Source organism: Schistocerca cancellata, chromosome 7, assembly GCF_023864275.1.
Source record: "Schistocerca cancellata isolate TAMUIC-IGC-003103 chromosome 7, iqSchCanc2.1, whole genome shotgun sequence".
In the NCBI taxonomy this organism is placed as follows: Eukaryota; Metazoa; Arthropoda; class Insecta; order Orthoptera; family Acrididae; genus Schistocerca; species Schistocerca cancellata.
This window is the reverse complement of record NC_064632.1, coordinates 154922273-154934284: the sequence shown is the minus strand read 5'-3', so window position 1 is coordinate 154934284 and position 12012 is coordinate 154922273.

The following is a 12012-nucleotide window of genomic DNA, read 5'->3' as shown; positions in this document are numbered from 1 at the left end:
CATGCTGCAGAGGATGCGTTCCCAGTCAGGACGAAATCCACCATGCAAACATAGTTGAAAAATTGCTAAACCAAACGTGTGGACCTATTACACGTTGTCTGATATCTACATGACATGTGAAAGTCTGCCAGCTCTCTGGCGTAACGCCACCAGATACTCATCGTGAAATAGCTGGCAATGAGCGGAAAATAATCAAGATCATTCCAGTAGCCTCAAGCTTTTTGTTCAGAAGAAGTTTCCTCAACATCCCTTAAGTCTTTGAAACAATAGCAATTACAGCAAGAAAGCAGCTGTGAATTTCGCGGCATGAGAATAACTCTGTTCTCTACCTTTGTAAATCCTCCCGTGTAGGTACGAACAGGGTATGAACAGAATTACATCGTTTCGGCGTCACACAACAGTATCCTCTTTGGAGTTGTAAGATACAGGAGTACTGTAATTTCCAGAAATGGCCCTTCCCTGTTGATACCCCTAACTACGGCTGTTGACACACCAAGGAGCATCTACTGAATTGTCAACTATGTCCTGCATCTTGCGTAGAAAAAGAGCTTTGAAGATGCAAGAATTTGGTCGACAGTAGTGTAGATTGGTAGTTCTTTCTTTCATTTCTTTTTTATGCTAATTAAAATGTGTTTCCTTCTGACTCGAATAGAAAAAGTAAAACAAAAAACCTTCGGTGACACCATGAGGAACGATCATAGGTGGTCATGGAATGAGTCAGTACATAGTTTACAAAATAATAATTAGGAAACTTGTAAATAACAGAAACCAACAAAACAATAAATTTTTGAAGGTATACATATGAATAACACATTGTAGAGAAAAGTCCTCAACTTCTGTAAGGAGCTCGTGTACAGAACAGGAGAAGGGTGCCGTAACGAAACATTTAAACTTAAACTGCTACACGTGAGGTTTATCGATCAATGATTTCAGTTCTGCTGGATCCGTATTGAAGACTGGTGAATAGTGCATGCCTTTCTGTGCAGTGCTTAAAGTAGATTTGGCCAAGTGCAAATCGTTTTTCTCTGTAATGCTCTCCGAATGATTGTTGTAGTGTTTTCTCAGTAAACCGATATTATAAACAACAAATCCTATAATGTAGTATATGAGTAGTGATGGCAGAGTTAGAAGTCCGACACTCCTGAACAAGGCCCACACGAAGTTCGCGAACTAATCTCGTACATCGGCCCCACCATGCTTTTCTGGGCAAAGAATTTTCTTGGTGGTGTACGGAGTTATCCCGGAATGTGATAACATAGAAGGCAGTAAAGTGAGAGAAAGCATAATGAACAAGCCCTAGCGTTCCAGTGTCAGAGACTGGGGAGATCATTCTTATAGTGACGATAAAATAATTTAGCTCCTGCACAAAATCCAGATACTTCCAAGAAAGCTTTTCATGTACCTGCAGTTTAAGTTTCACCATTTCGGGACAGTAAAATTTCGTTTGTGTAGGAGCTGTCTACCGGAGGCTGTATGCATTGTGATTTGTTGTAATTAAGCATAAATGCTGCTATTACCAAATACCCAACTACCTAAATAATTAACATTATATATCACATATTTCAGGATAACATTCCTGTCATCAGCCTCAATTTACGTGACTACGTTCAGATTCAAATCTGTTGCCATTTGCTTGAAATCGTCTGCATTCTATTCCCCATATATAAAGTGAACCGGTGTCCAGTTTTCTCCTTAATCCCACAATATTCCAACTTCTTCAAAAGTACAGCATGGTCGACACAGTCAAATGTTTTTGCTACATCGCATAACACATCAGTTGTCCCCAACCTATCGTCTAACCTCGCTAGTGTCTCGCAAACAAAAGAATAAGTTGTATTTTCTTGGACATTTCTTTCATGAAGCCAAACTGCGAATCTGATAATTATGTTTACTGAGATATTCCACGACCAGAGAAAGCAGTCAATCATCATTCGATACATTACAGATCTGTCTGCATCACACTCCGCAAACTAAGGGGTGTCTCGGACGGTAATTCTGGTGCCACTAACTGATATAGCCTCCCCTGTTCCGCCGGCCGGAGTGGCCGAGCGGTTCTAGGCGCTACAGTCTGGAACCGCGCGACCGCTACGGTCGCAGGTTCGAATCCTGCCTCGGGCATGGATGTGTCTGATGTCCTTAGGTTAGTTAGGTTTAAGTAGTTCTAAGTTCTAGGGGACTGATGACCTCAGAAGTTAAGTCTCATAGTGCTCAGAGCCATTTGAACCTCCCCTGTTCCACTCGCGAATCGCACGTGGAAAGAATGATCGCCGGTAAACCTCTGAAGTAGCTATAATTTCTCGAATTTTCTCGTCGTCGTTTCTTGAGATATATGTGGGAAGAAGTAATATGTTATCCAACTCTTACCGGAAAGTGTTCTCTCGAAATGTCAATAACGAATCTCTCCGTGATGCACAACTGCCTCGTGCAAGTTCTGCCACTGGAGTTTATTGAGCATTTCTGTGGCGTCCTCACACCGACTAAACCATCCCGTGACGAAACGCACCGCTCTTCTTTGGATCTTCTCTATCTCATATACCACTCCTACCTGGTAATAACCCCACATAGATGAATACCGAAGAATCGGTTGAACAAGCGTCTTGTATTTAACTTTCTTCGTGAATGAGTTACATTTCCTTAAAATTCTTCTTATGAATCTCAGTCTGGCATCTGCTTTTCCTGTTATTTACTCTATGCTGTCATTCCACTTGAGGTCGCTCTGGATAGTTACTACTATCACACTTACGCGGGTTACTCTGGAAGTTACCTTTACGTTTGTTGATATTATTCCGTTAAGAGCGATGTGCTAAGTTCTGTCTGCAAGGAAGTCTTGAATCCAGTCTGAGATCTGGTCGGATACTTGGTAAGCTCGAATTTTATTCACTAAATGGCATCACGGAACGGTGTAAAAAGCTTTTTTACTCAGATGAATTTACAAAAAAATTACTTTAAATGTCATTGAATGGCTGTCTCACTGCTTACCTTATGCTCATTTTCACTTTTGTTTGTCTGCTAAGTTCTGATATTTCTTGAATCTGTGATTAAGCTCTCTTTGGTTACGTAGCAGGTTTATAACACAGCTCTTACGCCACGGTGGGTTAGTCTCCTCCCTTAAGACCTTGCTCGGGACGTACGTGTCTCAAGCATATTGGAAATGCCGTGTGCCTAGGGCCCCCTGTCGGGTAGACCGTTCGCCTGGTGCAAGTCTTTCGAGTTGATGCCACTTCGGCGACTTGCATGCCAATGGGAATGAAATGATGATGATGAGGACAACACAACTCCCAGTACCTGAGCGGAGAAAATCTCCGACCCAGCCGGGAATCGAACCCGTGCCGTTAGGTATGACATTTCGTCGCGCTGACCACTCAGCTACCAGGGGCGGACTCAAGCATATTAAAAGATGCTTTTGCATTTTATCCATTTTTACTTCACATCTTCGTCGCCAGCACTGAATATTTGATGGTGACTACTTAGATACCTTGCAGTTTGTATCCTGTCACTCTTGCTAAGCAAAAATATTTTCGTCCCTTTCTTAACATTCGTCGCAAAAACCGTAGTCACAACTGCTATCACAGCCTTTTGACTACTGATACCCTCCTCTACGTTGATTCGCTACATCAGGTGTGTTTGTTGATAGAGGATCTAAGAGAGTTGTTTCTCTAATTATCTGCTCGAAGTAATTTTCGGACTACACATTCAGAATAATGTCACACGAATCCCATTCTCTGACGCTAGTTTTGATGGCATGATTCTCACAGAGTATAGACTCTTGTATGGCAAATGCGTTGATGTGCTGAGGGAAATGGCACATGAGCGGTTTCAACACTTTCTTCCGTATTTCAGTTTTGTGTTGTATTACAGAACAGAATTTTTGCATACTGAGAAGACTTGGGAACCAATTTATCACATCATATTTGTGGACATCTTGTACTGATCCTTAGTAATGGTAATTAACACCCTCTGAACCAAAAGGCAGAGGGCTTTGTCTGTTGTCCGAATGTGAAAATCTACATCAAAGAGTCTACATATGTGAAGTCGAAAATTTTTCTCTAACATCGTGCCTTATATGCTACAACATGTTTTTCAGTTTTCACTAGGAAATTCTTTTCCTATCACATCTTCACATTCAGATTTATTTCCGTTTGTTATCGTAAGATAGTTGCGCCCATTGCCTTGGAAAAAGCTAAATATTTTCTCACAGCATTAGCTTCCACATTACTAACCTATATCCGCTTCCACATCTGTACCGATACTCCGGAAGCCAGGGTGAAATGTATCGTTGTGGGAATACAGTATAGCAGTATCGTTTCGCCCCTCCTCTATTCCATTTGTGGCTAGAGGTTATGAAGATTTGTAGATGCTGCTCTGTAAGTGCTACAATTTCCTGTGATGGTACAGTTAGTGTATAAACGTACTACAGCCCGGTAATGTATAGTGATGACTAGGGCAGTATATACAGACATTGTAAACAAATCACGTTAGTAATTCTCGGTTCCCCGATGCGATCGAATGCCACACGGCAAGTTGGATCTTAACAGTTCTGTGGCACAGATACAATTCAACTGCAAGTGATAATCTCAAAATACGAAAGTTGTTTATGGAAGATACATACGTCAAACGAATAGTCCAAAGAGCAGTGAAACATACATTATCAAGCATGTTGAAGTGGCATCAAGCACTGTCTATCATTTGTTACAAGCAGCTAAAATCGTGGGTACTTTGTAAAGTAACATATATTTTTGTACGCTATTGTAACCTATTTCAGTCGCTACGTCATTCGAAAATGCACCACACCAAAGCCTAAAGCTTCATATGCATCTTGCTGACAACCGTACAAAAATCATAACAAAACGAATAATCTACATCCCTTTAATGACCTTTACATGAAGAGGCTAAAACTGTATAATGAATAATATAAGACAAAGAAGAGTATCTTAAAAACTGTAGAACGATACTTTCGTAAAACTTTCACACTGCTATGTTCCCGCAGTTGTTCGCCATGAAATCGTTTCAGACACACAGTATCTGATCAAAAGTAGCCGGACACCTGTATGTAAATCTGAGTTAACCAGCAATTGTCACGAGAGACGGATACGCCGGTATAAAAGAACGTAGGGAGCAGTGTGTTGTCAGTAGAGGAGCAGTAACAGAAGAATAGATTGGTTAAGGAGCGCTCAGTGAGTCCCAACGCGGGCTAGACACCAGATGTCGCTTGATAATAAATCCATCAAGGACATTTTAACCGTTGTAGAGCTGCTCAAGATGTTGGTGATATGATTCTGAAGTGGAAACGCGAAGGAACAACCAAAGCTAAATCAAGACCAGACAGACCTCACGTAGCTACCGAGGGACAGGATCCGTGGAGCACTGCAGAGGATGGTTGTAAGAAATCGTAAGAAATTACTAAAAGGAAACTGTCGTGAGCTAACAACGTTGCAGTTAACATATTCCTCAGCGCTTACGTTGGGAAATGTGAACGTCATTTATCCAACTCGAATGATTTTATTCAACGGTTGAAGTCTTTATGCCTTGGAACATCTGACCTTTTAGTCAGTTTTGATGTGGTTTCTCTTTTCACACAGGTACCTTTGGAAGAGATTTTGTTGTTAATTGGTCAACTTTTGTATGATAAAACTACTGAGCTGTGTCGCCATGTGTTCCCACCGGCGTATTTCTTATTTAATGGCGTATTTTTTTAACGAACTGACGATGTGGCTTCGGGGAGTCCTCTTTCCCCTACTGTCACCAATCTTCTTATGCAAGATTTTGAAGTTACCGCACTCAGGACTTTTTCTCTTCAACCTACAGTTCTTGGATATTCGTGGAAGCAGCACAAATTACGCCGCCACAGACAATATCCATTGCGTAGATAGTGAAACTCTGGTTTGTGTCATGCTTCCGGAATTCCGAAAAGCTTTTCGTACTAGAATGGTTTTTTCGCTGTTTCCAGAAGATTTAAAGTGCGTGCCGGACTGGACCTCGAACACAGGGTCTTGCCATTCGGGAACAGCAACATTGCCATCTGAACTATCGAGTCACGACCCATGACGCCCAGACGGTGCTCTGCTAGTACTCCTCTTCTACGTCACAGAAATTCCCCTGCACACACTGCGGGACTAGCTCTCGTGGAAGAAGGAATCTTCTTCTTTTTGTTTTGCCTTTGTCTTGCATCGGCACACTGTACGTATAGCTGTTAACGGATTTGGCATGGTTAATTTCAAGGGGTGACCAGGTCCTCTTCCTGTCACCACCGTGTTGCCCTTGGGACAGAATATGTCTAGTGTTAGTCATGCGAAAGAGAGGGGAAGTTTTCAAAATGTATGCAAATCGTGTAAGTGAAGCAGAACTTGGGTACCAACCAGTTATTCACCTAGTGGGATGTGAGGAACCGCCTAAAATCACATTCAGGCTGGCCGGCACATCGATCCTCGACGTTAATCAGCCGGCGCACCTCCCTGACACGGAAGAAGCACTTTAACATGCATGGCTTTCCTGGCAGTTTCGTGGAATCAGGGATACTACCCAGTAAAGGCTTAGCCACTGCCTGGGGGATTGTTTTCAGACATAATAGAAATCGCTGTAGTGCAAGATCATGTCCAGTCTACCAGTCTGACTGCAATGGAGTGCAGCCTATTTGCCCCGGTACTAGGAGTGGGAGGGATGGCAGGCCGACATCCTCGGCCGCCTTTCTGACAGGGGAAATGCCTCAGACACGGCCAATCGATTGTACTCATATTTGTGAGGTCGCTTTTGCGCAATCTAGAATGAAAGACTAAGATATTTTGGCTCAAAATCTTCACGTTTTTTAGAAAATCACCCCTAAAATCCATTAAATTAAAAATGTCTGTTTCTCGGTAATTGATGATAATGCTTACCAGACGTACGATAACATAACCTGAAAAATCGGTTCTGATAGTCGACCACGAACTATGCTATAAATCGTTATTGCGTGGTTGGGCAATTGCGGCTGGCTTCCCAGAAAACTATTGCAATTTTGAAGCCTCAAAATAAAATTCTCTCTCACACCTGACTTTAAACAAACATCGCCTGGTTGCCAATCTGTGGTCCCTCGTGACAAAATCGCTGTTGTCTTGCTTGGAACTGTTTCCTAACAATAAGTCTTAAACTTTTACACTAATCAAAGTCATTTGAGAAATTTTTTTGCATACCTTGTTATTATTCATTATGGATTAACTTAATAACCCCTCTATTCCTACCAATTTCGATATGACATAAAGTACACATAAAGAAACTGCAGAATTTGAGAATCAAACACGGGTTTATCCCTTTCCAGTCAGTGTTTCAGTCGCTAAACCAGCAGTGTGTATTTGTTTACCCGCGTGTACCTTATGGTTAAGTAAGGGGCAGTCGTAACAGATTCATTCCTCGATTTGTAGGAAAATATGCAGTTTGCAGATTCCATATAGGATGATGAAAGATGATCAGTTTTCAATTGCCTGCCAGGCCAATCGATTTCGAGTAGATGACTACATTTACTGATCAACAGCACAAGCGGTTCTGAGCTACTATGTATCGAGTCATGATGAAACACCGATATTAGTGTATGGTGTAGCCGCCACGGACGGAAACGCTGGCGCTGAATCCGGCATTCACTCGTTTGTACAGATAGCGAATACTGCTCTGGGATACGTTATGACACACCTCATCGACTTGTTCACATAGATCTGTAAGAGTTGTCGGGTGACGAGTAACGCTAGTCACTTCTCGTCCTAAGATATTTCACACGTGCTCGATCGGAGACGCGTCCGCTGATCATGATTGCCAGGGAAGTTGTGGCACGTCTTGTAGAGCAAGTTGAGTTCCACAGGCAGCGTGTGGGCGATCATTAGCCATCTGGACCAGACCATAATGTGTCTTGAACGAATGCATTGTACGACACCTCATCAGATCTGCGTCAGTTGCGTGCAGGCAGAATCTACTTTCACCGCTGAACATCACGGCGCTCCATTCCATTTTGCAGGTGATCTCTGACCACACCAATCGAACCGTGTACGTCGACGCTGTGGCATGAGTGGAAGAAAAGTTAGAAGGTGTGAGTGCTCGTAGTCCCTTAGCTAATAACCATTTCGCAACAATTCGTTCTGACACGTTTGGGTTCACAAGCCCTCTTATCTGTGCTGTGGTAGCTGTACGATTTGACACTGCTGCCCTTACAATACGACAATCCTGGTGAGCTTTTGTGCAGCGTTGGCGTCGAAAACCTTGTGTACGGTTGTGAGAATGTTGTGATCACAGAGACCAGTATTGTTGCACAACTGCCACAGCATGTCAAACTTGTGCGGCAATTCTCCGAAAGGACTATTCCACCTCTCCGAAGGCCACAGTCTCAGTCCTTTCAAACTCCACCAGTGTACAATGATTTTATCTTGGAACACTTCCATTTGGTCCGTGTTTGCATAGAAAAACAGTAATATCAGAAACTGTGTCCTCCTTGATGCAAAACACCTTGTTTATTTCTTTTATTATCCCAAGCTAGTTTCGGCGACAAATATCACCATCATCAGTGGTTTTTTTTTTTAATCAGAAACATGCGGGAAATAGCATGGTTATACCAACGCAGTAAAACATTATTACATTTTTACTATTCGTCTGTTGAGATATAGTTTTCTATGGATAATTTCATACTGCCTTATTTATTGTATTTTACAGCATATTTTAAGCAATTATTGGCGCTGTTTGCAACATATTTTCTGTGCTCTTTTTTCTGTTGCTGATGGCATGATGTTCGCAAAGTAAAAAACGGCAACAGAAAAAAAGAGGACAGAAAATATGTCGCAAACGGCACCAATAATGGCTTACAACAAGCTGTAACATGCAATAAATAAGGTAGTATGAAAGTATCCATAGAAAACCGTATTTCAAAAGACGAATAGTAAAAATGTAATACGTTTCCCTGTATTTGTATAACCACACTATTTTCTGCATGTTTTAGATAAAAATAAATCCACTGATGATGGTGGTATTTGTCACCGAAACTACACTACTGGCTATTAAAATTGCTACACGACGAAGACGACGTGCTACAGACGCGAAATTTAACCGACAGAAGAAGATGCTGCGATATGCAAATGATTAGCTTTTAGAACATTCACACAAGGTTGGCGCCGGTGGCGACACCTACAACATGCTGTCATGAGGAAAGTTTCCAACCGATATCTCATACACAAACAGCAGTTGACCGGCGTTGCCTGGTGAAACGTTCTTGTGATTCCTCGTATAAGGAGTAGAAATGCGTACCATCACGTTTACGACTTTGATAAAGGTCGGATTGTAACCTGTCGCGATTGCCATTTATCGTATCGCGACATTGCTGCTCGCGCTGGTCGAGATCCAATGACCGTTAGCAAAATATGGAATCGGTGGGTTCAGGAGGGTAATACGGAACGCCCTGCTGGATCCCAACGGCCTCGTATCACTAGCAGTCGAGATGACAGGTATCTTATCCGCATGGCTGTAACGAATCGTGCAGCCAAGTCTCGATCCCTGAGTCAACAGATGGGGACGTTTGCAAGACAGCAACCATCTGCACGAACAGTTCGACTACGTTTGCAGCAGCATGGACTATCAGCTCGAGGACCATGGCTGCGGTTACCCTTGACGCTGCATCACAGACAGGAGCGCCTGCGATGGTGTACTCAACGACGAACCTGGGTGCACGAATGGCAAAACGTCATTTTTTCGGATGAATCCAGGTTCTGTTTACAGAATCATGATGGTCGCATCCGCGTTTGTCGACATCGTGGTGAACGCACGTTGGAAGCGTGTGTTCGTAATCGCAATACTGGGGTATCACACGGAGTGATGGTGTGGGGTGCCATTGGTTACACGTCTCGGTCGCCTCTTGTTCGCATCGCGTTACATTTAAGACGTATCACGACCCGTGGCTCTACCCTTCATTCGATCCCTGCTAAACCCTACATTTCAGCAGGATAATGCACGACTGCACGTTGTAGGTCCTGTACGGGCCTTTCTGGATACAGGAAATGTTCGACTGCTGCCCTGGCCAGCTAATTCTCCAGATCTCTCACTAATTGAAATCGTCTGGTTAATGGTGGCCGAGCAAGTGGCTCGTCACAATACCCAATCACTTCTCTTGATGAACTGTGGTATCATGTTGAAGCTGCATGGGCAACTGTACCTGTACACGCCATCCAAGCTCTGTTTGACTCAATGCCCAGGCACATCAATGCCGTTATTACGGCTAGAGGATGTTGTTCTGGGTACTGATTTCTCAGGATCTACGCACCCAAATTGCGTAAAAATGTAATCACATGTCAGTTGTAGTACAATATATTTTCCCAATGAGTACCCGTTTATCATCTGCATTTCTTCTTGGTGTAGCAATTTTAATGGCCAGTAGTGTAGTTTGGGATAAGAAAAGAAGCAAACGAATAACAAGGTGTTTTGCATCAAGGCGGACTCAATTTGTGATATTTCTGTCCCTCAGTGGATTGTAGGAGGCACGAGTGCGTGTCCGTGGCATGGTTACTTGTTTCCTTCACAGGTTTGCAACATCTGAGCCCTCTGGTTGTGAGCGTTTCCTATTAAAAGGTAGTTAAGTTGAAATCATTATCAGTACATCTGCTATTCCCCAGGTGGTATATCCCGTTATGGGATCAAGTTCGACGTTATCTTTCTAGGTGTACTAATATTTTCTTTCCGGCAGTGTATTTTCTGTACGGAGAAAGTTATCCCTGTTACTAAAGAATAATGAGTGAACATGACAGCCATCAGGTATATTTCAAAGTTTGTAGAACTTTTCAGGCGGAAAACGCAACACGACATGCCCAAAAAAGTAGTACACTGCTGGCCATTAAAGTTGCTACACCAAGAAGAAATGCAGATGATAAACAGGCATTCATTGGACAAATATATTATACTAGAACTGACATGTGTTTACATTTTCACGCAATTTGGGTGCATAGATCCTGAGAAATCAGTACCCAGCCTGGGCACTGAGTCAAGCAGAGCTTGGATGGCGTGTACAGGTACAGCTGCACATGCAGCTTCAAAACGATACCACAGTTCATCAAGAGTAGTGATTGGGTATTGTGACGAGCCACTTGCTCGGCCACCATTGACCAGACGATTTCAATTGGTGAGAGATCTGGAGAATGTGCCGGCCAGGGCAGCAGTCAAACATTTTCTGTATCCAGAAAGGCCCATACAGGACCTGCAACATGCGGTCGTGCATAATCCTGCTGAAATGTAGGGTTTCGCAGGGATCGAATGAACGGTAGAGCCACGGGTCGTAACACATCAGAAATGTGACGTCCACTGTTCAAAGTGCCGTCAATGCGATCAAGAGCTGATCGAGACGTGTAACCAATGGCGCCATATACCATCACGCCGGGTGATACGCCAGTATGGCGATGACGAATACACGCTTCCAATGTGCGTTCACAGCGATGTCGACAAACACGGATGCGACCATCATAAACAAAACCTGGATTCATCCGAAAAAATGACGTTTTGCCATTCGTGCACCCAGGTTCGTCGTTGAGTACACCATCGCAGGCGCTCCTGCCTCTGATGCGGGGTCAAGTGTAACCGCAGCCATGGTCTCCGAGCTGGTAGTCTATGCTGCTGCAAACGTCATCGAACTGATCGTGCAGATGGTTGCTGTCTTGCAAAAGTCCCCATCTGTTGATTCAGGGATCGAGACTTGGCTGCACGATCCTTTACAGCCATGCGGATGAGATACCTATCGTCTCGACTGCTAGCGATACGAAGCCTCTGGAATCCAGCACGGCGTTCCGTATTACCCTCCTGAACCCACCGATCCCATATTCTGCTAACAGTCGTTGGATCTCGACCAACGCGAGCAGCAATGTCGCGATACGATAAACCGCAATCGCGATAGGCTACAATCCGACCTTCATCGAAGTCGGAAACGTGATGGTAGCATTTCTCCTCCTTACACGAGGCATAACAACAACGTTTCACCAGGCAACGCCGGTCAACTGATGTTTGTGTATGAGAAATGGGTTGGAA